The following is a 22,654-nucleotide window of genomic DNA, read 5'->3' as shown; positions in this document are numbered from 1 at the left end:
CCAGTCAGGCAGCTGAGGAGCCAAAAGCAGAAGGATGAAGCGATGAAACAGAGGGGGAGAGGGGCAGGGTGCCGTCTGCAGTCGAAATTTTAATGAGTACCAAGGGGAATATCCTATTTTTTTTTTTTCAAGGGGTATCCTTCTGGTGCATCGCTCTAAATCACTGTCACACAAACAAGGTATTTCCCATCATGCCTCTGGTTTGGCTTGGTAACTGTGTCATCCTGTGGCAGAGGCACCTCACCGGCACACCTGCTCTGCTATACTAATTGAACAGATGATCTGCCAATTTGTCATGTTTATCTTCAGAGGCGTTCTGGCGTCAATGCCCTGCTCTGCTCAGCCCCCTCAGAACACAGTGCAGATGTTAGCAGAGCTTTTTTTTTTTATGACAGATCTTGTAGTCATTACTGAATAATTCATCGTTGCATTAATGTCTTTAGATAGCATCTCAGGCATCTTGCTCTGCTTTTTGGCTCCCTCTCTTTCCTCCCTTCTCCAGCTCCTCACAAGGGAAAACTTTATTATTCTCTCCACTGACAGCAAAGTATACGGATAAAAGATAATTGCCTGGCTTGACTCACCCATTGATATGAAAATAGGATTGAAATTATTCACTGTGGTTTAAAGGTTAGTTGAAGGTTATTATTCAGGGAAAAGGTGTCGTGGAAAAAGAGTCTCTATGCAGAGCCTGGTGGCGGGCCTGACAAGACATTTCTGAAAGGCTAATATGCTGCGTGTGCTTTAAAGGCCATTCAGTGAATAAACAAAAAGGGTCTCCGGAGATTTTAACACCGCAGAAGTCAGTTATTTAGGAGCAAATTGTGGCTCGCACCGTGCATAAACATGATATGCACCGAATAAGATTGTGAGCTTGATTTTGAGCACACTCCAGTTTCTTGTATTCGGCGTATTGTTTGTCCCTTCATTCAGCCTTTCCATGCATGGTGGAATGTAATATGAACGCTGTAATGAAGAGGGAGAGGGCCCTCTCAACCAGTTTAATGTATTCGATCCGTTGCATGCTTATAGGCTTGTTATGGTTCAGATGGACTTTGAACACAGGCTTAATAAATCACCTCCGCCAAGCCGTCGTCTGATGTTTCTGCTTAACAGCTGCTCTGATGTCTGTGGTTGGCCCGTCACTACTTACGCCAGTCTCTATTACCATGGCAACTGGGGGGGACGTAGTATGCAGGTAGCGTGCTGGAAGCTGGAAGAAGTCATGGTGTGCTGTTTGATAGCAGCCATAGAGCAGCAGACAGCTTTCTGTCTGTCTGTCTGTCTGGAGGCAGCTGGTTCAATTCACATCTACTTCTGCAACAGTATGTTGAAGCAGCAGAGTAAATGTTAGCTCACATTCATCATTTAAGGATTTCTTTATAGATTTACAGGCTTATTTTGTTTTCCTGCGTTGCCTTACATACTCAGATTAATGAAATATATTGATATTGTTGGATTTACGAATCATATTTTTTTCTATTCACCCTCTAAAAGTCCCTTATTCTTCCTCATGTTGCAGAATTATGAAATGAGAAATCTAGGAAAATATTTCTTGTCGCATTTGAATTTATTGGCAAATTGGTGAAACAAGAAGTTCCCTAATGTGCAACAAAGAGTTTCCAGGCCTTTATACCTTCATTTAGAAAGTCTGAGTCTGACTTGGTGATACTTTCATGTAAATACATCAAAGAGAAGTGAGATGAGAGGCAGAAATGATCGCACTCCTCCCGGGAGGATGCTGCAGTTCACACCTCCTCTTCACCTGCTTCCTCGCTCTCTCATTTGATCCACTTTCCGTCCGTTGAGGTTCACTGTCTCCATCCAAAGATGCAGGTGTGAGCATTCACCCATTTGCTGTTAGTCAAAACCACCTCTTCTGCTCCCAAAATAGATGGTTATTCAAATCCAGATCATCTAAAAGCCTGTCGTTTTTGTCCTTTCTTCACCCAAATTCGGCTCCGTGATAATTTTTAATGGCATGAGCACAGATAGAAGGCATTTTCTCTCTTTGAAAACAGGAGACCGGGAGAATGTGGCTTGTCATTCCTTAACTGTTTTTTATTTGTCACTAATCTGCTCCCTCTCTAGTGCTCTCTTTGAAAATACAAAGACATATTTTGCATATTTTGGCACCGGTTCCTGTGCTTACCCGATCGAGCCAAATTGATTTGGTAGCAGAAGGTTGTTGGTGTTGGTTACTGGATTGTGTGCTAAAAGATTCAGCACACAATGGTGTGGTTTTACACAAGTGTTTCCACTGGGTCATACAGGGGCACATTTAGACCTCCATTGCCGATGATAGACAGCATGCTGTCGATTTCTGTCTGCTCTTCTGTTTCAGGCCTGTAGTAAAGATCACTGACACCGTATCTTTCTCCCTCCTTCCCTCAGCCCTCTCCTGCTCTGTGCAAAGAAATTGGATCCTGTCCTCAAAGCTAAGCACTTCAGGATGAAGTTTTTCTGAAGCCAGAACTGCTTGTGTGATTACAGACAGATCGATACCTTGTGGTGTCTCCAGCCAGCTCACCCTGCTGGCACAGGAAATGATGCGATCCATGCAGCTCTGACATTGACAGGCCCCAGGGAGGCAACAGCTTCACTTACCAGAAAAATGCTCTCCATTAGCTCGGCTGGCTGGCTCTGGCCTGTCATTGTTATGCTAGCAAGCCTGTGACATTTGTGTTATGTGGATGGCAAATGCCTTTCTAATCATCTGCTTGCAACACAATTTGAATTTTCATCAACTTTGATGGACAGCTCCTGAGGAATTATCATCAAGAAAATGAAATCTTTCCTGACCCTAAATAGCACGGCTGCTGCCACTCTGTGACGGCGTCCCACAGTGCCGGCGACAAAAGCTGTAGACAGTCACACAGCGTCTCCCTTCAGGACGCTGCCCTTTAGCTGTTGTGTTACTGCGCAGAGGTTAAACCTTGTGACTTTTCTCATAGCCGTGGAGGGGCCTGGTGATAGGCCGCGTCCTTTCTCAGACCTCAAAAACACACAGAACCTCTGCCCTCCCCTCTACCCAGGAAGTGGTGCTTATATCCATGTCAGAGAACAGCAGCACTTTAGGGCACATTGTGCTTTTTTTATGGCTGAGCCAGCATCCCTTAAACCCAAGCGCTTGTATTGACCCACCTCCCATCTCTCCCTCTCCCTCTCTCTCATCCCCCACTGTTTCCTTGTTTGAAACAATATAGCCTGCCTGTTGTTATTGATTCCAGAAGATTGGACCTTGGTAAGTGCTCCTTCGAGTCTGGTGTTATATTAAGCAATTGTTCCAACAGCAGATGACAGGGCTGAGAAAGTTTTGGCTGGCTCTAATAGGCCTGGTATTACGTGTGTGTTAATTGATTGGGCAGCAGAAGGAGGGAGGAATTGGCTGCACTGAGAATTCAAGGCGAAGCAGCTGATAAATAAAAACTAATTCAGAACATTCACTTACATAATAAAACAGAATAGATGTAGTCCAAACACATACAGCAAATATAGCCCCAGCCAGCAGCATCTTTTTTTATGACCATGAAAGCACAAGATAAAAACAAGACTGTCAGAAGTCATGATTAGATTTTTACAAACAGTATACTCATGCTTAAAGGGCAAATCTTTTAGTACTTTGAATGTTTGTTGGCATTAGTGAAGCCCAACTTTCTCCGCTTGGCCATGCTCAGTGCACTTGCTGAAGTGTCTGAGCTGCACAGTCAGTAGCCAGACATTGTCAGCAGTACAGAAGTAGTATTGCATGGAAGGCTGTTTTATGGAAGGCACCCGAAGTAAATGCTCCATTCATCCTGTCTGTCTGCGCCGGCCTCCATTTCCTCCTCTGTCACACGCATGGTTAAGACCAGCTTGAAGCATTTATCACAAGGCCAGGACATGGGAGGGTGGGGTGGGTGCAAGCAGAAAGGAAACAGAGCGCACTTTGCCTTTTGTTTCTCTTGCATCCAAACATCCTAACATCTCTCACTACCCTCGCTTGTCAGCAAAACGTCAGCCCCTCAGTTCTGTCGTCGGAGCTGCCCACTGATTCACCATCGGTCGGATGTCTGTCTGAAGTGATGACATTATTTTGACAGCCACGATGCATTATGCATCTAATTCCATTAGCAGTGAGTGGTCATCAGTTGTTTTCAATGAATTTTGTGTGCGTGTGTGTGCGTGCATGTTTTTATTTTGGTCAAGTGAATCCCATTAGATTCCATTTCCAATAACAGCATGTACTGCTGCGGTTGCATTTCAGTAGAGAGGTAATTTGCTAATGGCACGGCCCTTATTAGAAAGCAATTATTATTAATTACCAGTGGGTGATACGAGAGCTGATTTAGTCCTTAAAGCCCATTGCTTTTCTGGCAGTGTGGCCTATGAGTGTGTGCGTCCGTGCTGTCTTTCTCCGAGATGATTGCCAGCCCCTCGCCATCGCCCTCACCTCCCACTGGCCGGCTGCCAAGCTGCGACATTGTCATTATCAGTGTGCCAGAGGGCTGGGTAAATGTCATTATTGTAGCTTGTGGATTCCTCCGGGGAATCAGCAGCTACCCGTTTAATTTCTCTAACAGCCCGGGAAATATTTGTTGCATCACCAGCCCGGTTCACGGCAAACATCTATCGCTGCTATGCAGTTAACGACATAGATCATTTACATAGTCACAGAGCTAATTTTCATAATGTTCCCTTTATTATCAGAGGAAGAAATTAACCCAGGAATTTATTTACACACCCACTGCAAATGGTAACAGTGTGCTAATTGGCTGTTAGATGATTAATAAGCTTATAGCACATGCTAATGAATGGTGCACTCACTGTTTCAGGGGTGCTCCAGCTCTGTGCTTGTGTTTTGGCAGCTTAATTAGACAGATAATTATGTACTTGTTGCTTTCACTTTCAAGCAAATACCATCAAACATTTAAAATAGATTAAACTGGCTTGCAGTGCTGGGCTTGTATTTGTTCTCTTTGCTCTGTTTTGTTAAACGGCCACTGATTGGTGTACATCTAGTTGTGCATCCAGAGTAACACTGTATTTAAATCTGTGTGTGGGAATTAGGAGAACGTATAGGTCGCCATTAAGTAAGCAGGTGCAATTTAATTTAAGAAATTACTGAATGCAATCAATAGATGAAGCAGCTGTTCTTCTCATTACTGGATCATTTTAGTCTGAAATATCTCAGCTGGTAATATGTGCACTACTAACTAACTAACAAGAAACATCTTCCTCTCTCATCCCGAAAACTTTTCATTGTTTCAGTCATACACTGATCATGTATTATTCATTGTCCTGTTGCACTTAAAAGACTTTGTCCACTCTTGAGTCGTGTTCTTTAGAGCGAATCATGAAGCAAACTCTTTCTGATGAGAAAGCGGAATCTGTCTCAGGAGACAATACTACAGCGTAACCGTGTTTAACATGTTGTTGGCTCGCCTTCTTTACAGGGGGTGGAGAGGAGGGCGGCAAGAGAGCCCCATTTTTTATCTGTTTAAAGTGTTTTCTCAAAACATAAAGCGCACTTTGTAGATAATTACTGCAGTTTGCAACTTTCCTTACATAAGACCCAATCTGGAGCAGCTCCTTCTGCACAGAGAATTCGCTGTGGTGGTTTTGTTCTGTCTGCTCTGTGTAGAATAGAAGTCAGTGGTTGTCTGCGGTGGTGAATCCGCTGGGGAGGCTGGCTATGAATATTTGATGTAAATCCTCCTTTTTATCACTGACACGGCTCGGAGCAGCAATCCTCATTGATCTGGTGTTATAATCACAGATTAAAAGAACTCTCCCCAAACAATTCTCTGATTAAAGCTCGGTTTATACGCTGTGTTCATGACCAAGTGAGATTCGCGCTCAGGCGCTGCTGAAGAAAGCCCCTGTAGGATGAGCGGCGCTGCCTTTAATGTGGCTCCCACTGGCTATTGTGAGCACCAAGTGTCTGGAACTGTTTCTGCTCATTAGCTCCCAAACTTGGCCTGAATCTAACATGTCAAGCCTGTGAGTCGAATCCACAGCGACGTGAGCCGAAACAACGGAAATACAAACTGGGATACACGCTTCTGCGGGATGTTCAACCGTCTGGTTTTCTGTGGATCTTTATGTTGTGTTTCTTTTCAAGCAAGCTGTTCGGCAAACAGAGGATATAGTCGGAAAATCAGTTTCACATACTGTGCAAGAAGACGAGCTCTTATCTTGCGTAAACTAGGTTAATTTGAGATATCTTTGCCTGCATCTGAGTTCAGATTCATTACAGTGTGCGTGCTGTCTGCTATCTCTGATATATTACCATTTGACCTTTGCTTAAAGTTTAACTGGAATTCAATCCTGAATGCTGATTAAAGAAACTTAAATACTGCCTCCTCTGTTCTGCGAAGACAGATAAATACCTAAACTGCAAGCCAATGGTATTTGAATAGGCTCTTGGCCTCCTGTCAAACCTCCATTTGTGAGTTTAAATGATTGGCGAATTTCATCTTAATTACAGCAAAGTCGAGCCAAGCCCAGAGTTCATTCTCCTCCTGTTCAGTTTGCCAATTATGGATGTGGCTGGCAACACCTCTCATTTCTCAAACCCGTACTGTCCCTGGAGCAGAGGAGATTGGTACGTGCCCGTCGTCCCACCGCTGTGCTCAAAATGAAGCAGATGAGATTACTCTGTGTGCATGAAGACGGCTTCACCTAATATCAACTGTGCGCCTGCCCTATGCATACTAATCATATGGATGTGTTCTTTCATGTGAGCCTGCTCTCACCTTCATTAGTGTATAAAATGAAACATATTTTTTTCACATGATTGCTATTCGGGGGAAGTGAGAGACTTCTGAGGCCGATAACTGTGACGAACCTGGACTCGCTATCCTCCCCTGCTCAGTTCTATCAGCATTAAAGAATAGGAGGTGTGTTTGCTGCTTGCATTCAGTCGCTGCATGAGGGACTGTTAATTCGTGTTTTTCCATATCAGATTAAATTTGCTTTCTTCATGCATGTGCTAAAGATAATCTGTTACGGAGCTAAAAGTTATGATTATCCTGGTGGCAAGGACAGAAACATAGAGGCTATAGCGGCCCCCCCAAGTAATTAAATTAGCCCTGAATGGCTAATTGGATCAATTCGGAAGGCAGACACTGTCAAGGATAAGAGTAATCATCTATGCAGTAGCAATCTTTTATTGCTCAGACACGTCTTGTAAAAAGACAAGGTGTGATCCAGAAGGTTAATGTAATTACTGTCCAATTCTCTCACTCACTGTGCACAATAATGCTAATTAATCTAAGATCTCTGGACTATAATGAAGCGCGACAGGCCAGGTAATGCTGATTATGGTTTTAAGGACATGACTGGATACTCTCCGTTATTTCTTCATCCCGGGCTCCGTGATAATACTGCAATTAGCCCACTCATTTCTCACACTTTTATAAGACTATTGCCTTCAAAGCGTTCAGTCCAATCTGCAGCAAGGTGAGTATATTTGGCTCTCACCTGCATGCCGTTTCAGTATGATAGTCATGCATTTTGCCCCAATAAAGCAGTGATTTACATTTCATCCAAGGCGAGCTCTCCCGGCTCAGTGAGGTGTAAAGCAATGTAATGAGAGAGAGCCTTGGCTTATGAACAGAACATTCATATTCATTAGCGGCAGACATTAACATATGATGCCCGTGACAGATCTGTGATGCATGTTTTATGAATGCAGTTAATGGCACGCTGACAGCACGGCAGGCCATAGAGGACCAGAGCAATCCACTAAATGAAAGCCACAGAGCAGTGGGACGATTATTGATTCTCCCCTGTGTCCTATTGATCTCTGACGTTTTCATCTGGCACAGAGCTGCTAATCTGCTGTGTATCAGAGAGACACCCACAGTGCAGCCCATTGACTCTGCTATCAATAGCCACAAAGCTGGATATCATTAAATCCTCATCACTTTGTTTCCCCCGGCCAGCCGCCACAGACGACTGAGCGCTCCGCGTGACCTCTGAATAACCACTGTCCACTGGCTTGTTTATGGCCTCGCCTTCTGCTGCCTGACATTTACTGCCTCTTTTTTTTAACAGGCCAGTGTAACAGCTTTGCTGTACACAGAGCTGATATTGACCACCGCCTCAAAGTGTGTCACTGGACATGGTTTTATCAAGGGAGCACATAGGTATAAGAGGCCACCCACCATCAAAAGGAAATACACTCTTGGTTTGGCAGCAAACAAGGATTGTATCTAAGAGTTTTAGGGAAATGTAAATAGGATTCAAGCTAAACGAAAACTAGATAAGAGAATTTTGGGTACAAAATACACATTCTGAGCCTATGTGCAAATGGAACAGTGTTTTCCTTGGCTTGTGACTGTCCTCCCAAGATAATCAGAAGCATCAGTCCAGACGGAGAACCATGTGTTTACATGCAGGTGACAAAGTCCTCTAACAGTTGTGCAGTTATGTCTGCTGTCTGTTGAGAGTAAAGGAGGAAGTTGAGTGATGTTGTCATAAAGTCCACATTGGAAGGTGTTTAGATAGGTGAGTTAACGGACTTTAAGGCACGTTATGGATGCTTGTTTCCTATTTCGTACCAACGGTCAACATTATATATGTCTCTATCGCTGTAACCACGATAGCTTATCAAAGCTGGTACGCCAGCCAAAACCATAGTCCTCACGTACACCTAACCAATTTGCTGTTGAGCGAAAACCTTAGTCGTAGAATAAAAAGTCAAAAAGGTGACATATTGTTGTTGGTGTTATCAGGATTTTCTCCCTCACTCAAACCAACTAGCCTTATAGAAGATAATTCATTCATTCATCATCTATTACCACTTATTCTCTAGGGGCTCATGAAAGGGCTGGAGCCTATCCCAGCTGTTACTGCAGAAGGCGGGGTAGACCCTTGACAGGTCGGCAGTCAATCACAGGGCTAACACAGAAAGACCATTCACACTCACATGCACATATACAACCAATTCTGAATCACCAATTAACCTAAGAAAATGTTCAAAGACATGCTTGATAGAAGTGATAGATTTGATTACTGGACTTTTGGACCAGACATTGAGCCCTTTTTGTTGGCTTATGTCTCTTACCAGAGTGTGATCTCTAAGAAAGGTCAGAGCAGGGTGAAATGCTCATCACTGTTTTTGAGCTGCAGTTTCTGAAAGGACCAAACAGAAGGCCATCAGCAGGACAACACCAACGAGAAACATTTCTTGGTGCTGACAGTACAGGAGGAGCCATTCTCCTCCAGCGAGCGGGGCACCAGCGGGACAAGGACGGGTGACGTAGCGATCGATGATGCTTAAGGTTTGGGGGTGACAAGGACAGGTGCTGGGCAGCGCCCTACCACGGTCCATTAGAGACGGAGCCTCCCTGCTGAGAGCAGACAGCATGATAAACAGCTTCAGCTCTGATAATACTCCGGCTGATCAATAGCCTGTCCGCCCGCCCTCCCCCCCATGGGACGAGCAGGAGAAGCAGCCATGACAGCTGACCCTCGGGTCATGCGTCTGAGCGTGTTTCTCACACACACACTCCTCGCACAATGGAGTCTCGGGATGCTGAATGGAGAAAACTATCACTGAATCAGATGGAGCATCACATTGCCCTCTTGACCTTTCTGCCTAACCTTATCTTGGTGGTGTAATAGAATCAACCAAGCATATCCAATTAGTATCTGCGTGTCCTTCACTTAAGTTCTAATGGTTTATTCATAGTAGTACATTGAAGATATTTTCACTTCCTCCTCTGTCATTCTTACAGAGAGTACTTTGTTCCACCTGCCTCTGTTCTGCACGCCTCTACTTTCTGGAGAATTCATCTTAATGAGGGGGTGTGGACATGTAGCTGTGGCTGTGACATGTAAAAAAAAAAAATACATGTATTAGTTGGTTGTAAAAAAAAAAAGCCTCGTTGTATTTCTGACAGTAAAGTGACCATTATGAAAGTTGAAGATCAGAGATAAAATATTAGGGAACTATGTCAGTTTCAGCTCTGATTATAATTTTATACTTAACACATATGTCAGTATGAGGGTGATCTATGGAAAGCACTGCTGTCGTCAGTGCTAAATGTCTGCCTCTGCAGTGGTGGAAACTAACTAACCCATGTACCTAATTTTACAATTCCTGTGCTTATATCTATTTTGTGAACTCTGCACTTCTACTTTTTTGTAATTTTCACTCCGCCTATTTATTCAGCAGTTATCGGTTTTATACATATAAATTCATTTTGCTAGCTTGCCTAATGGATTTATTGTCAAAATGAAAAGGAGCGAAACAGTGTTTAGTCACAGAAGCACCTGGCAGTGTTTGCCTGTTTTTGGATGAAAGCAAGTGTTTGAAAGTAGAAAGAAGAGGAAGTAATAGTGTTTGAGCAAGTGGGCGCAGTACTGCATCAATAGGTGGATGTGGAAAAACAACACGAGGCACATGCACGCACGCACACACACTGTAGTGTTGTCACTCACTGAGTCAAGACCACATGTCTGCTCTGAAGTCCTTTCTTCTCAACGTGCCTGTGTTATCGCACAGCTACAGTTGTGGCTTCAATGGCGGTGAGACATCCTGACTTGGAAAGTGAGACTCCATATCTTGAGCAACCCCACAAGCCATAAACCACAGGCAGCAGCTTCTGCAGCCCAGCTTGCTGTGACTTCAAACACTAACAAGCTGGAATAACATTTTGCTTGGGGTGGCTTCCCTTGACGGCTCCCAGCTGCTGGCAAGCTGATGGAAGTAAGACAAGATTTATTACAGGCCTTGTCGCATTTGGATAAAACCTAACCGCATCGTATAGAAACTGTGGGATCACAGAATGTGTCATTACTGCTTCTTTCACTGCACAAGATCCAGGGTGGAATCAAGCTGCTGGAAAATCAATTTCCATGTCTGAGCTTGCATCCTGCTGTCAGAGGTTCTTGAAAGTTGTGTGTGGAATTAAATTGACATTTTTGGTGGATGGTGAATTGCTTTATAAGCCGCACCAATTTAAATGATACTACAAAACCAGAATAAAGTGCTTTAGCATCAGAATATAAAACAGAATAAAAGGCACCGGAGCTAAATGTTCACACTGTGAGATAAACTTTAATCCTTCATACAGTTTCCGCTCTCATGGTTTGTTAAGATCTGTTTTATTCTGTGTCTGGTGTCATGCTATTTCTCAACAGGAAATGTGAGGCAGCGATGAAGCAACGGTCTGACCCAGAAACACCCTTTCTGTGGCACTTGAGGAGTACGTATAGAAAGACAAAGAGCAGGTACGTGGGGGTCTGCACCTGAAAAACTTCAGCATGTTTGCCTGAGGACAGCAGCGAATTAAACTGAATCACCAGCTTAGGAATGAATATTAAATACACAAAAGCTCAACAAGTCTCGGCAGATAGTGCTGTCACAGTTCACAGTGTTTCTTCATACCTGTAAGACGAGGAAGTGAAAAAGTGAGCAAAGCAGTTTCGCCATTGAAAAACAAGAAGTGGGTGGAAGGCGGGTGGAAAGCGTATGAGGATATTTTCACTTACAAGAGGAGATTGTGAGCTGTCAGCACTGATGTGGAAAGGTCAAGTAGTGTGTGTCTGTGTATATGTGTGCATACTGTGTCTGCATATGGTAAGCTCTGCTTGGCTGCAAACACTCCAGCAGGACAAATCTATCACAGATGCACCAGCAGACAAGCGGCTCATGGCTGGGGGACGACACGACAATCTAACCCTGCCTCCATCTTGCCACGTTCTTAGTTTTTTTTTTTTTCTTCACTTGAACGGTTTTGCCTCCTCTCACCTTGACTTCAGTGTCTAATTCATACTGCCGCATATCAAATTACATTGGAGGCCATGGCTGCGCATGTCTAGTTTAAACAGTGCACTGGCTTGTTTTGATTTTAATGAAATTATAATTGTGCGGTTTGCTTATAACAAAACAATATTGTAGCAGGATACGTGCTGTTTATCCTCCGGAGAAATGGACATGAGAAGACGCCGAGACCACCCACCTCGACTCCAATACGAGGCAGCGCAGGCTGCAGCCGCAAAGCAACGAGCCCTCCCTAACCAGATAAATCTCCGCTTTCATGAACCACATGAGAAGGGTCTACATCTGCAGAACATTTCAGACTACATTTGGACTTTGTGCAGCTTACAATTTAAACATCAGAGAGCTGTGAAGAGGTGGAAATTAGGGATTTGGGTTTGTATGATGGAAAGTCGTGCGGTTACACAAACAGGATGAGTGAAGGATGGTTATTCATCTGAGCCGGGAGGATTAAACAGAACACCTGTCTGCTTCTGCAGCTGGTCTTTCCTGGGTTTGTCTTTCTGTCTGTGCAGTGCAACAATCTTAACAGCAACGGATGACAAATTGTGAAGTATGATATTAGACAGAGCTTGGCTTGGTCATCACTAACACACACCCATGTAGAGTTTATTGGGGTGGGGGTGGTGAATCATCATTATCATCTCCCAGATAGCCTAAATGAAGTTAAGAAATGGAAGTTGATGCTGATTATTTTTTTCCCTTTCATATTATTTTGATTTATAGCTGCAAGTCAGGCTGCATTGTGCTACAAATAACAAAGGAGCAGAAGCAGCACTTGCGGCTCTGTGATTGTATTGATTTTGATAGCTGGTCGCTGTGTTTGTGTGGCTTGGGGCGTATTTTATCGAGAGCAGTAAAATAACAAAGGAGATGGGCTGGAAGTTCTCTGTGTATACCAATCAGAATTTATAAATTGCTCCATTACCTTTATTTCCCTTGGTTACTCTGGGAACATTAGCAATCATTCTCTCATGGGCTTGGCTCATAAAACTAATAATCTGGTGATTTAGTGCCTCGTGGCACAGTGCGCCCAGTCTAGCCCACTCTAATCCATTCATCTTGCCACCTATTAGTTTTATTTTGGAAGGACAAATTGCTTTCCAAGAGAAAATGGGTCAATAGGTGTCCTCTATTAGAAATTGCTAACAATGTAACTGTTTTTTTTTTTTTTGCTTCTTTCTCTGTGCATGTGTTTGCTAGAGTAGCGAGGCTGATTATCATTCTATTTGCATACTGGGAGGTTGCCTCAATTATCTTTCTTGGGCTGCATGACAAATTGCAAATAGCCAAGGTTATATATGCAATACTTAATTCATTCTGCATTTGCTTCAGTGGAAGTGTGTGCATACTGGTATAGCTGCGTGTGTCTGTGCTTGCATGAGTACGTGTAGATGTGGGTGTGCTGCAAAATGAAGTCAACATTGTCGTATTTCTTTTGGTGTGCGATCACAGAGATGGATGTCAGTGCTGTGAGCCGAGAGGACTACTGCTGCATGGTGGCTCCATCCCACTGTCCCATTAGCAGCTCCCCGGGGAGGGAAAGGCCTGGAATCTGGGGAGTCAGACCCAGATTAGCTCACAAATCGCTGCCCAAGGGACCGAGGCAAAACAGTGACTTCATCACTCTGAGACTTTCTGTCCTGCGATCTGATGGCTGACGGTGCAGTCCAGCAACAGCCGCTTTCAGCTGATATGAGTTGGCAGCAGGCTCTGGTACAACACAGTCCACCCAAAACTGCCAGGGTTGTTCAGCATCCGTAACACTGTAGTAACTTTGTCATTTCAGTGACTTAATCTGTTTAATTTGTCCATGAATCAGCAAAGTTAAAGTTTGTTTTCCAGAAAGTATCCATTAAAACATTAGATATAGTATTGCACAAGCATTCCTTTTTGTGCTGTCACAGTGCAAATCCTGTAGTGCTGCTGCAGCTTCTCGGTGGCCGACTCTGGCTGCGAAGTAGTTGTTTGTGAGGCCCACTGTGTAGCTGGGTCTGTAATAAGGCCTGTGGATGCCTCCCTCTCTCCCTCAGAGGTCTGTGGTCGCACAGCTGGCCCCGTCTGGCCAACCACTGCAACCTCACCACTTCCCCTCTCTGGGTGGGATGACAGTCACAGGGAACGGGAAGAGAAGACGCATGGGGGAAGGCCTTCCATTGGTTGCTCCCCAGATGTGGCCTGTCTGGCTGGCTGGCTGGAATGTGCAGTACATACAGTATACGAATAGAGAGGCTTTTAGACAACAAGAGAGGGTGTGTTTTCTGTATCCTAAAGTGAACCTCTCACAGTCACATGGCACCTTTGTGACCTCCAGACCACAGAGGGCCCGTCCCACGTCAGCTGGCCTGTTTTTGATCCATCAAGACACACACCTCCACACAGCTGTAACACAGGCGTGTACGAAAAGTGAGGCATGCTGTCCACGAGTATCACCGCCGCTACACGCAGCGTGCAGCTGACAGTGAAAACAAATGCTACGAGGGTGGGACCGCTGGACTAAATAGAAGTTGACAGTTTTAATTCCGGTTCCTCTGGGGACTCAGTTTAACTGGCCGAGAGGAGCCGTCTCCCGCAGTACACCCTGGTCCTGCTTTGTTAGTACATGGAGGGTGGAGGGGATGCATTTGTCACATGGGGGGAGTCATCACGGTCCCCCGGCGGCCCGGCCTCTGTCCCCAGCAGGCTCTGCTGATGTAATCTGCCAGACTAAAACTTACATTTACACAGGATGCACAGATGAGATAAGAGGCCCCAAGGCCGACTTATCTGCTGCTATCAGAGGAGAGGAGCCAGCCAACTTTCCTTCTCCTTCTCTCCCTGTGTCCTACAGCCCCATAGCTCTGTCAGACTGCAGCAGATTTGTGTAATGACATCAGAGGGAGACTGAGGCCTGGCGACAGTGGCCCAAAGGCGCCCGAATCATAAACTTAATTGGTGGCTGTCGCAAGTTAACTACATAGCAAATTTCCACATTTTCCCTGCGCTGCTTTATTATTTGAATGGCTGCGAGCTGGGAATAGCTGTCTTAAACAGCTTGTATCATTTGTTAGCAGCTCCTGTACATAGGCGGGAGAGGTGTGGAGAGGTATTTAGGGGTTGTTTCAGCATTTAAGCAGAGGAATGTTGCTCTACTTTTATTTCTGAATCAGTAGGGTTCGCAGCCTTTACTCAGCCTGTTGCATGGTTCACTTAGCCTTGTAATGGTAGTGAGGTTTGGGAAACACGAGGGAAGGTAAGTAGGACATTTATGAAGAGAATCTGTGGCTTCTTTGCCTGAGGAGCCATTATAATGATGTATAGGCTGTCTCTGTTACACAGCCATAGCCATTGCACGCAACCAATAGTACCTCTGCCGGAGGCACCCACTACACCACCACATTCAGAAATACTGTATTTGGCCCAACCAATGGGCTGGCTCCATGGGCCAGGGTTAAACGGCTTCCCGACCTCAAAGCGAGGGGTCAGTGTGGAGGAAAAACATCACACAAGAGCCACAATTGCAGCCCTCAAACATGAAAAGTCTCTTTTTATTTTTGACAGGCTTCCCACTTTTAATGGCTGGGTCTATGTGCTGCATAAACAAACAGTGAGGCTTGGTCTGCGCAGGCAGCCAGCAGCAGTGGCTTTGGTGGTGAGCTGGATTACAGGCTACGATGGAGCTGCGGTTTAGATGGCACACACTGAGCTCTGCTCCGACTCTGTGACAGTCAATCGAGCTCTCTCCCACTTTCTAACAGCTCAGTGGTAAATGCAACATTTCCAGATGTCAGAGCTGTGGCTTCTATGCCAGCAATCTACACTGTAGGTTCTCTTAGGTGTAAAACATTCCCTGCATTTGCCATTAACATAAACAGTGCTGACTTGATTTCTTTGCACACTTGATAGACTACTGTGTATCACAGTATGCTTTAATTCTAAACTTAATGTGTTTGTATCAGTCTTTTCTTGTAGGAGTAGATATTTGTTGAACTGTTGCTGTAAAATAAAGAAGCCTCTGTTTTTGTTTAAGTCAGCTTTAAAGAGAATTTGTTTCTTTATATACAACCCAAATGCAAAGTCAGGAGTTCCCTGTGTGCAGTAAAGTCATATCTAATCCCCGTCATCATATATAGCTCCTGTTTGTGTTTGCGCATATGCTGCTGCTGCTGTGATGGATCTGCAAGAGTTTGCTCCTCCCATTTCTGCTGCAGCGCCTCCTCTTTCCAACACTGCTAATGACAGCAAGTTTAATTAGTGCCAGCAGACCCCCCCCGACAAACTGTAACTTCATTAACTGTTGTCAACAGGCCAAGCAACACTGCACATAAACACAGCTCATTACGACTCCGCTCTATCTTTTGTCTCCTCTCTGCTCCACATTCTCACATTATTTATCCCGATCTATCTCTCTGTGCATATATATGTATAAATCTTGCGCTATAATGAGGGTCCTCCAGTTGGGATGGATGGGAAGCCGTAAGGTCATTTTTCAGTCCCATCGCTGACTGTGAAGCCGCAGAAGGAAGCCAAGCCCAGGCTTTTGTTTTAGCTTCCCATTAAAAGCTAGAAACAGCTGTGAGGTGATGTGTGTTTCATGTAGAAAAATGTCATTTGGCAGTTGTTATCCAAACAGTTGATGTGATGGTTAATATCGAATGAGTCTTAATAGTGAGACAGTTAATTGGAGTCAATCAGGCTATTGAATAGACAAAGGAACACATGTGAATTACATCTAATATTGATTCATTCTCTGACCCATAAATCTAAAGCATATGCAGTGCTCCCTTCAAAACGCATTGATTGACCTTTGCGCCATCTTTAGCAGCAAGATCAATTTTTTTTTTTTCAAATAAAAATTGTCCACGCTCTGTTTTGGTTCATGCATCCTTAACAGTGGTTCTGGCAGTGGAGATGTAACACTGTGCCAGTAAATCTAATCTCAGCCCACAGAGGAGTGATTTATTAGACTGCAGAGGGGAAGCTTTCATGACTTCACTTTCTTTTCTGGAGAACTGTGTATATGACATGTAAATGTCATCATTTGCCTGGTCAATTATCCTCCATCCTTTCTCTATTTGGCCGACCCTGTGCTGCATTTCAGCACTGTTTGGCTGCTGATAGAGAGATAACCCCGAGCCTTGTTAGATTCCTGACAGGCGCAGCTTGTCAGTCTGTGGTTCTAAAACCTCCCTAATCAAAAAATCTCTAGGAGTGAGCCAGTGGATTCTGCAGGGGTGAACGTCATCAAAGCCTTTCATGTTCTCTGGCTAAAGGGAGAGAGAGGAAAGAGGAGAAAAGCTTTAGCAGGTACACTGTGCTCTTTGTTTACCCTTTCTCTTACCAATCTGGTGCACAGATGGCCAACAATTATTTCTCTGTGTGCGCATTGCCGCTGGCGAGCCACCAGCTTTTCAGATTGGTGTAATCCTTTATTATTTATGATTGTCTGGGATTTTTGGATCAAGATTGAACACAATCTGTTGAATAACTGAGAGGAGCAGGAGGCAGCGGAGTGAAATGAAATGCAAACAAAGAGAGTGGAAATGGAGAAGTCAGGGCATCCATAATGAAGATGTGACGCTCACTGTTAGTAGAACTGCTCCTGAATCCAGCACGCTTTAATCCCATTAACACTGACTAAATATACCATTTGTTTTAAGCTTGCCAGTGGTGGTGTTTATGCTAATAGCTGGCTGCTCCAGGCGATTTCAGAAGACTTTTGGAGGGCACCGGCTAATAATTAGATTTAATAAGGAAGTCAATTTCTATCCTCATTTGAAATAAAAATAAGAGGCTTAGCCTCTCATAGGACAGGCATTAATTTGTTGATTTGGTCTCGCTTTCTCTCTCAGGGCTTCTGCCTCCATAAATCTTTAACCCTTTTGTGTCCTCGTTTAGGGGACAAGTCAGGAATAAATAGACTGACAGAAACATTCTGGGTGCAGTACACATATTTAAGCTCAATATTGCTTTCTTACTTCCTGATGAAGACGCATGAACTGCATTGCAATATTTACTCCTCCACACTGAATATCTTAATAATGGAAATTCTCAAGATAAGAGCGAATATAGTAAATCCTTTTCATCACTTCTTACGCAAAGGATTTAAAGTCTCCTCCACCACTGATGGTGATGTAATGTGTAGATGTGGAGTGGATGTAGGTGCTTCTGTACTGACCTGTCCTGCACCGCAGAGCTCATCATCCCGGTCGACTGCTGCTCTGCCGGGCTCATGAACCAAGGTTCCAGCTGGAGGAGCTCTCTGATCTGCTGTCAGACGGCAGCCTTACTCTCCCCTGCCCTGATAACTTCCTCTCAGCTCTCTATTATTCTTCTCTACCCAGTCAGGCTTTTTTTTTTCTCCCCATCCCCTCTATGTGTCTCTCTTTTTCAACTTAATAATGGAATCAAGAACCCCTCCAGAGCAAGCAGCAATGCTGGCTGCTGGTGGAGGAATCATTTTCAGCGAGCATGTGTCAGTCAGCAGGTATAGAAGCACTTGTGGAGTCAATTTGGCATGGAGGAGTATAGCTATAATATTGTGTGCCAGGGAATATGAACTGCTCCTCAGTGAGACAGAAGTGGCGAAATACGGTATATGATGACAGAAGCTTGTAGTCTCGTAAGGAGATTTCTGAGTTACTACACAGCTCATATTGTCATTATGGAGCTGGTTAAAGCGGTCTCTATATTATTCATTACACTCTGTGATGAATTCAGCTCCTCTGTGAAGATAATTCATTACATTTCTCACGGCTGAGGTTTTGCCCTGCCTGCGTCGATGTTTGATGTAAGTGAATATAATGTTCAACCTCAGGAGACACTTAGCCAAACAATTCGCCGACTCTGGCGTCAGTGGAAATCGCACTTTTCCTGCCGTTACCTTGACAACAAATTTTCTTTCAAGACGGTCATGTGAAGTCATTCCCATGCCATGTGAATGTAATCATGAACCATAACTGAGTTTAGGCCCAAGGAATCTTTTTAATCACATTAGCCATTTAGCAAACTGGATTAGAGTAACAAAATCTTTGTTGTGCAGCTCAAGGTCCTCTCAATCAGCTGGTACCGTTTGATCCTCTGATCAGTTTAATGTCGAGTCATTTCACTGTGTGTGTGTGTGTGTGTATGTCCTGAATTATGGAGTGCATCCAGAAGCAGCAGATTGTCACCAGGGAATCATTCAATACACAAAAGAATAGCTGCCCTCAACTAGCTGTAATCTGTAGGTTTTTATGGAAATAGAAACTACAGCGACTACAAATTTCCACAGCTGAGGGTCTGTTGAACAAGCCTTCACTGCAGCAGTTTTGATACCTGATTATACAGTGAGAAGTGTAGAAAAAGGCAGGTTTAGAAGAGCTGCCGTGTGCCACCATCACCCCTCTGTAAATAGGCTGGTGAAGTTAAGTGAAGAAGAATATAGCTGGCAGCCCCCCAGCCCCGCTTCTGTGAGTTGGACAGGAAGACAACAACATTACCAACAAGGATGAGGACACAAGAGGAAGAGAGGTTTAAGTATCAGCTGCTGGTTCAACTGAACATGGAGCAGTGTCGTGTGGACTCCAGTCACAAACACGCACGGCCAATAATACGATCGCCATGGTGATTGGGGCCGCTGTGGTTTATGTGATCAAACTTTAATTGAAAGATGAGGGCGTCATGGTTGCTACCAACAGATTATCAGATTTACCAGCATCAATAAACGTTTTAGACAGTTTTATTAGTTTTTTTTTTCTTTTAATTTGCCATGTGGGTTTTCTGAGTGTCAACAGTGTGCTATCATTTTATCATCAATCAACGTGCTATCAAGTAAACACGCATAGTTGTGGTTTACTTACAGTTTTTTGTCACTGTTTTGTTGTTGCCGTTGTTTTCGTTTCACAGGTATGTCAGGACCGACTGAGGTGCTCAAATGTTTCCCTCGGTTATATCTAAATGTGATCAAGTTTACACTCTTTTCGCAACCGAATGCTCATAATCACATCAAAATGTTGGCAGATAAATAACATACTATATGGTTGAACAATAATCATTTGCAATATAATCTAATTTATAATGTAGCAATGTAATGTGAATTTCAACAGCGGTTTGCATTATGCTGCGGAAAGAAATAGCCTCAGAGTATTCCCTTTGTTGTTGCTATTTCTTTTGAGACATCATTCAATTTTCTGCTATAACCAGAAATTAGAGTACAGCTGGTCCGCCTGGTAAAAAAGCAAAGGCCTTGATGCTGTTTGGGAAAGTATTTTGTTTAGAAAAGTGAAAAGAAAAGTTATTTACATGTAACAAGATCCTGACAAAGAGATCACTATGTATATATGTGTATTCCTGTCATGTGAGAGTGAAATTAAAGCATGTTTTTTTTTTTTTTAAATGTGCTGGGCAGATGTTCTAAGTGTGTCTACAGGTTAAAAAGTCAGACTTTTTAAACTGACAGCTGTATTATTATTATTACTTTCTGCACTTCATAGTTGATGATTGCTGGGAATATTAATTTTCCAAGTATCAGTTGGCTGTGTCCTCCTCCGCCCTGGGCTATATATGGCTGCGGATTCCTGCCAAAAGAGTCTTTTTGTTTTGAGACACTCTTCATGTCTACATTTTTCTCCTTTGATAAGGAGTTTCATCCTGTGTTCATTGATTACTGTCGGATGAGTCATCGTGATAATCCAGTACAGGCAATTCATCGTTCCGCCACACACTGTAGGCCCTTTGTTGCAAGGAATGCGTGTGTGCGTGTTTTTCTGAATTTCTGCCCCCTGCCTGTGAATGACGTGTCTGCGATACGCGGCATGTGTGTTTGTTTGTGAATGTGCGGTATGTAAGCCTGCGTATCTCCACACAAACAGCACACCAGCACCCTGAAGTGTAAGTCCCAGCAATGCAAACAGAGCCTTGGAGTCACAGGGCCCACGTTTTCTGCATCATGTGCAGGAAAGTAATGAAAGAGAAAAATGGTCATGTCATTTATTAACTGCAAGTCACATTAATGAGCCAATACTGTGTAATCTACAAATACATCCAGTGCAGGTTCGTGATAAATAGTTCCACCATATCGCTCGATCTTTGCCTCGTTCTCTGGCTTCAGAGGCATGATTTCAAAGCGTATACTCACAGTTTTTCCACAGAAACACACTCAGAGTGTGGCAGTTATAGCTACCTTTAAACAATATGACCCCAAAGAAATTGTTCTGTGGAAGAAGCACAATATTTGCTCACTGGCTATATCTGGGCTACGTGGAAAGTGAGTTGCTAGCCAGTTCAAAGTGGCAAGAGCGAGGACAATCCCTGCTCTGTCAAGAATTAGAGCCACCTCTGCAAACAGGCCCGTGTGTAATGCCTGAGGGTGGGAGTTTCACTGAGGCTGGGGTTTCCGTGTAAATAAACAGTGTGGGGGTCTCTGTGGGCGGACGGCCCCCTCTCCCTGGGGTTTGGCCCAGCCTTTTGTTGCCTTTAATCCAAGCACTCTATTGAAAAGCATGAGGGGGTGCCTGGCTGAGATTAGCCCGCCGGCTCTTGTGTGTGCTTGAGTTTCTCACAGACTGCCTCCATACTTTTGGAAATAACACAGTTATCCCACATCCTCAAGGTGGCTGACAAGAATGACAAGTGAGACGACTGCTGGGCAATCTCAGACCTTAAGGTGACATTGTGACCTTAGCATTCCCCAAAAGCTTCTGCGATAGCCAATGTGAAACGTGGCTGGTTGTTCTTGCACTCAAGACTGACAAGAATTACGTCAAATTTGCTTTATGGTCATGACCATAATTCACTGTCATACATGATAATATATTATATAAGCGTAAAGGTTCCACTTGTGTCGGCTTTTGCTAATTTATCAGCTCTGTGTGTGTTACTCATTAAAAGATTGGATGTAATACAATTAGTCTGCATCTTTATGCATCTGGTGTTCCTCACCGCAGCTGAGAGATAACACGCAGCTGGCAGCCATAGCACGACATGACAAGTGTCTTATTTTTGGTCGTTTGATTGTGAAAATGTATTCAACATAACATTAATATCACTATGTCTAACGCTGGAACAGGTCGGTGTGTGATAAAGGCAAACAGGATCCTTTTGTGTGGCGGCTACATAGGCCCCCATATGTAAAGGAAAACTACAGGTTGTAATGTTACAACTGTTTGCATGCTTCCTTTCTTCCTTTGTTTAATGTAGGCTCTCATTACCACGTGGTGGTAACAGATTGTTTGAACTGGAGAGAAAAGCCATTCGAAGCTAATTAAGCAGCCATTCCAGGCTCTATTCACAGGCAGAGGACCGAGGAGCACAGGCATTTGTCAGCGCTTGACCCCGCGTGGTATTGATTGACAACCCCGCTCCGTGAATGACAGGCTCGACGGCAGCGGGCCAATGGGAAGCCGGGGAGTAAGTGCACCGCGCTGCCATTGGACGAGAGGCCTTAAAGCCGCAGAGGAGTCCCACGTGGGGCAGAGCCGAGCCTTCAAAACAAGGCGTAGAGGCAGACATGGCTGATGTTCATATCACACAAAGGCAATCGCCTCCTCTCTCCCCCCACTGTGCAACTATCACCCAAACGCTGATAGGTGGGCGGACGCGTTGTGCAAGAATCACGAGACTCTCAAAACGAAAAAAAAAAAAAAAAAGACGCGTCTATTTTGTGGATGTCGTCGATCGATTGGTCATTAATGTGCCCTTCACGGTGTATGTGCGCCGAGAGGGGGGGGAGTTAAACCCAAACATTTCTGGTTTTGGTCGTTAATTTATATTTTTCACTGCAACATGGTTTCGTGTTTTATAGCCACGCTGTGTCAACAAACTCGCACCTCCTTCATTTTCCTTGTACGGGGGTAAAAAATTGAACAATGCTTGTTGCACCGCACACCTCCCTCCCTCCCCGTCCCGCTGGTGGTCTCACCC

This window comes from Chelon labrosus (genome assembly GCF_963514085.1).
Source record: "Chelon labrosus genome assembly, chromosome: 11".
In the NCBI taxonomy this organism is placed as follows: Eukaryota; Metazoa; Chordata; class Actinopteri; order Mugiliformes; family Mugilidae; genus Chelon; species Chelon labrosus.
This window is presented reverse-complemented; position numbering follows the sequence as displayed.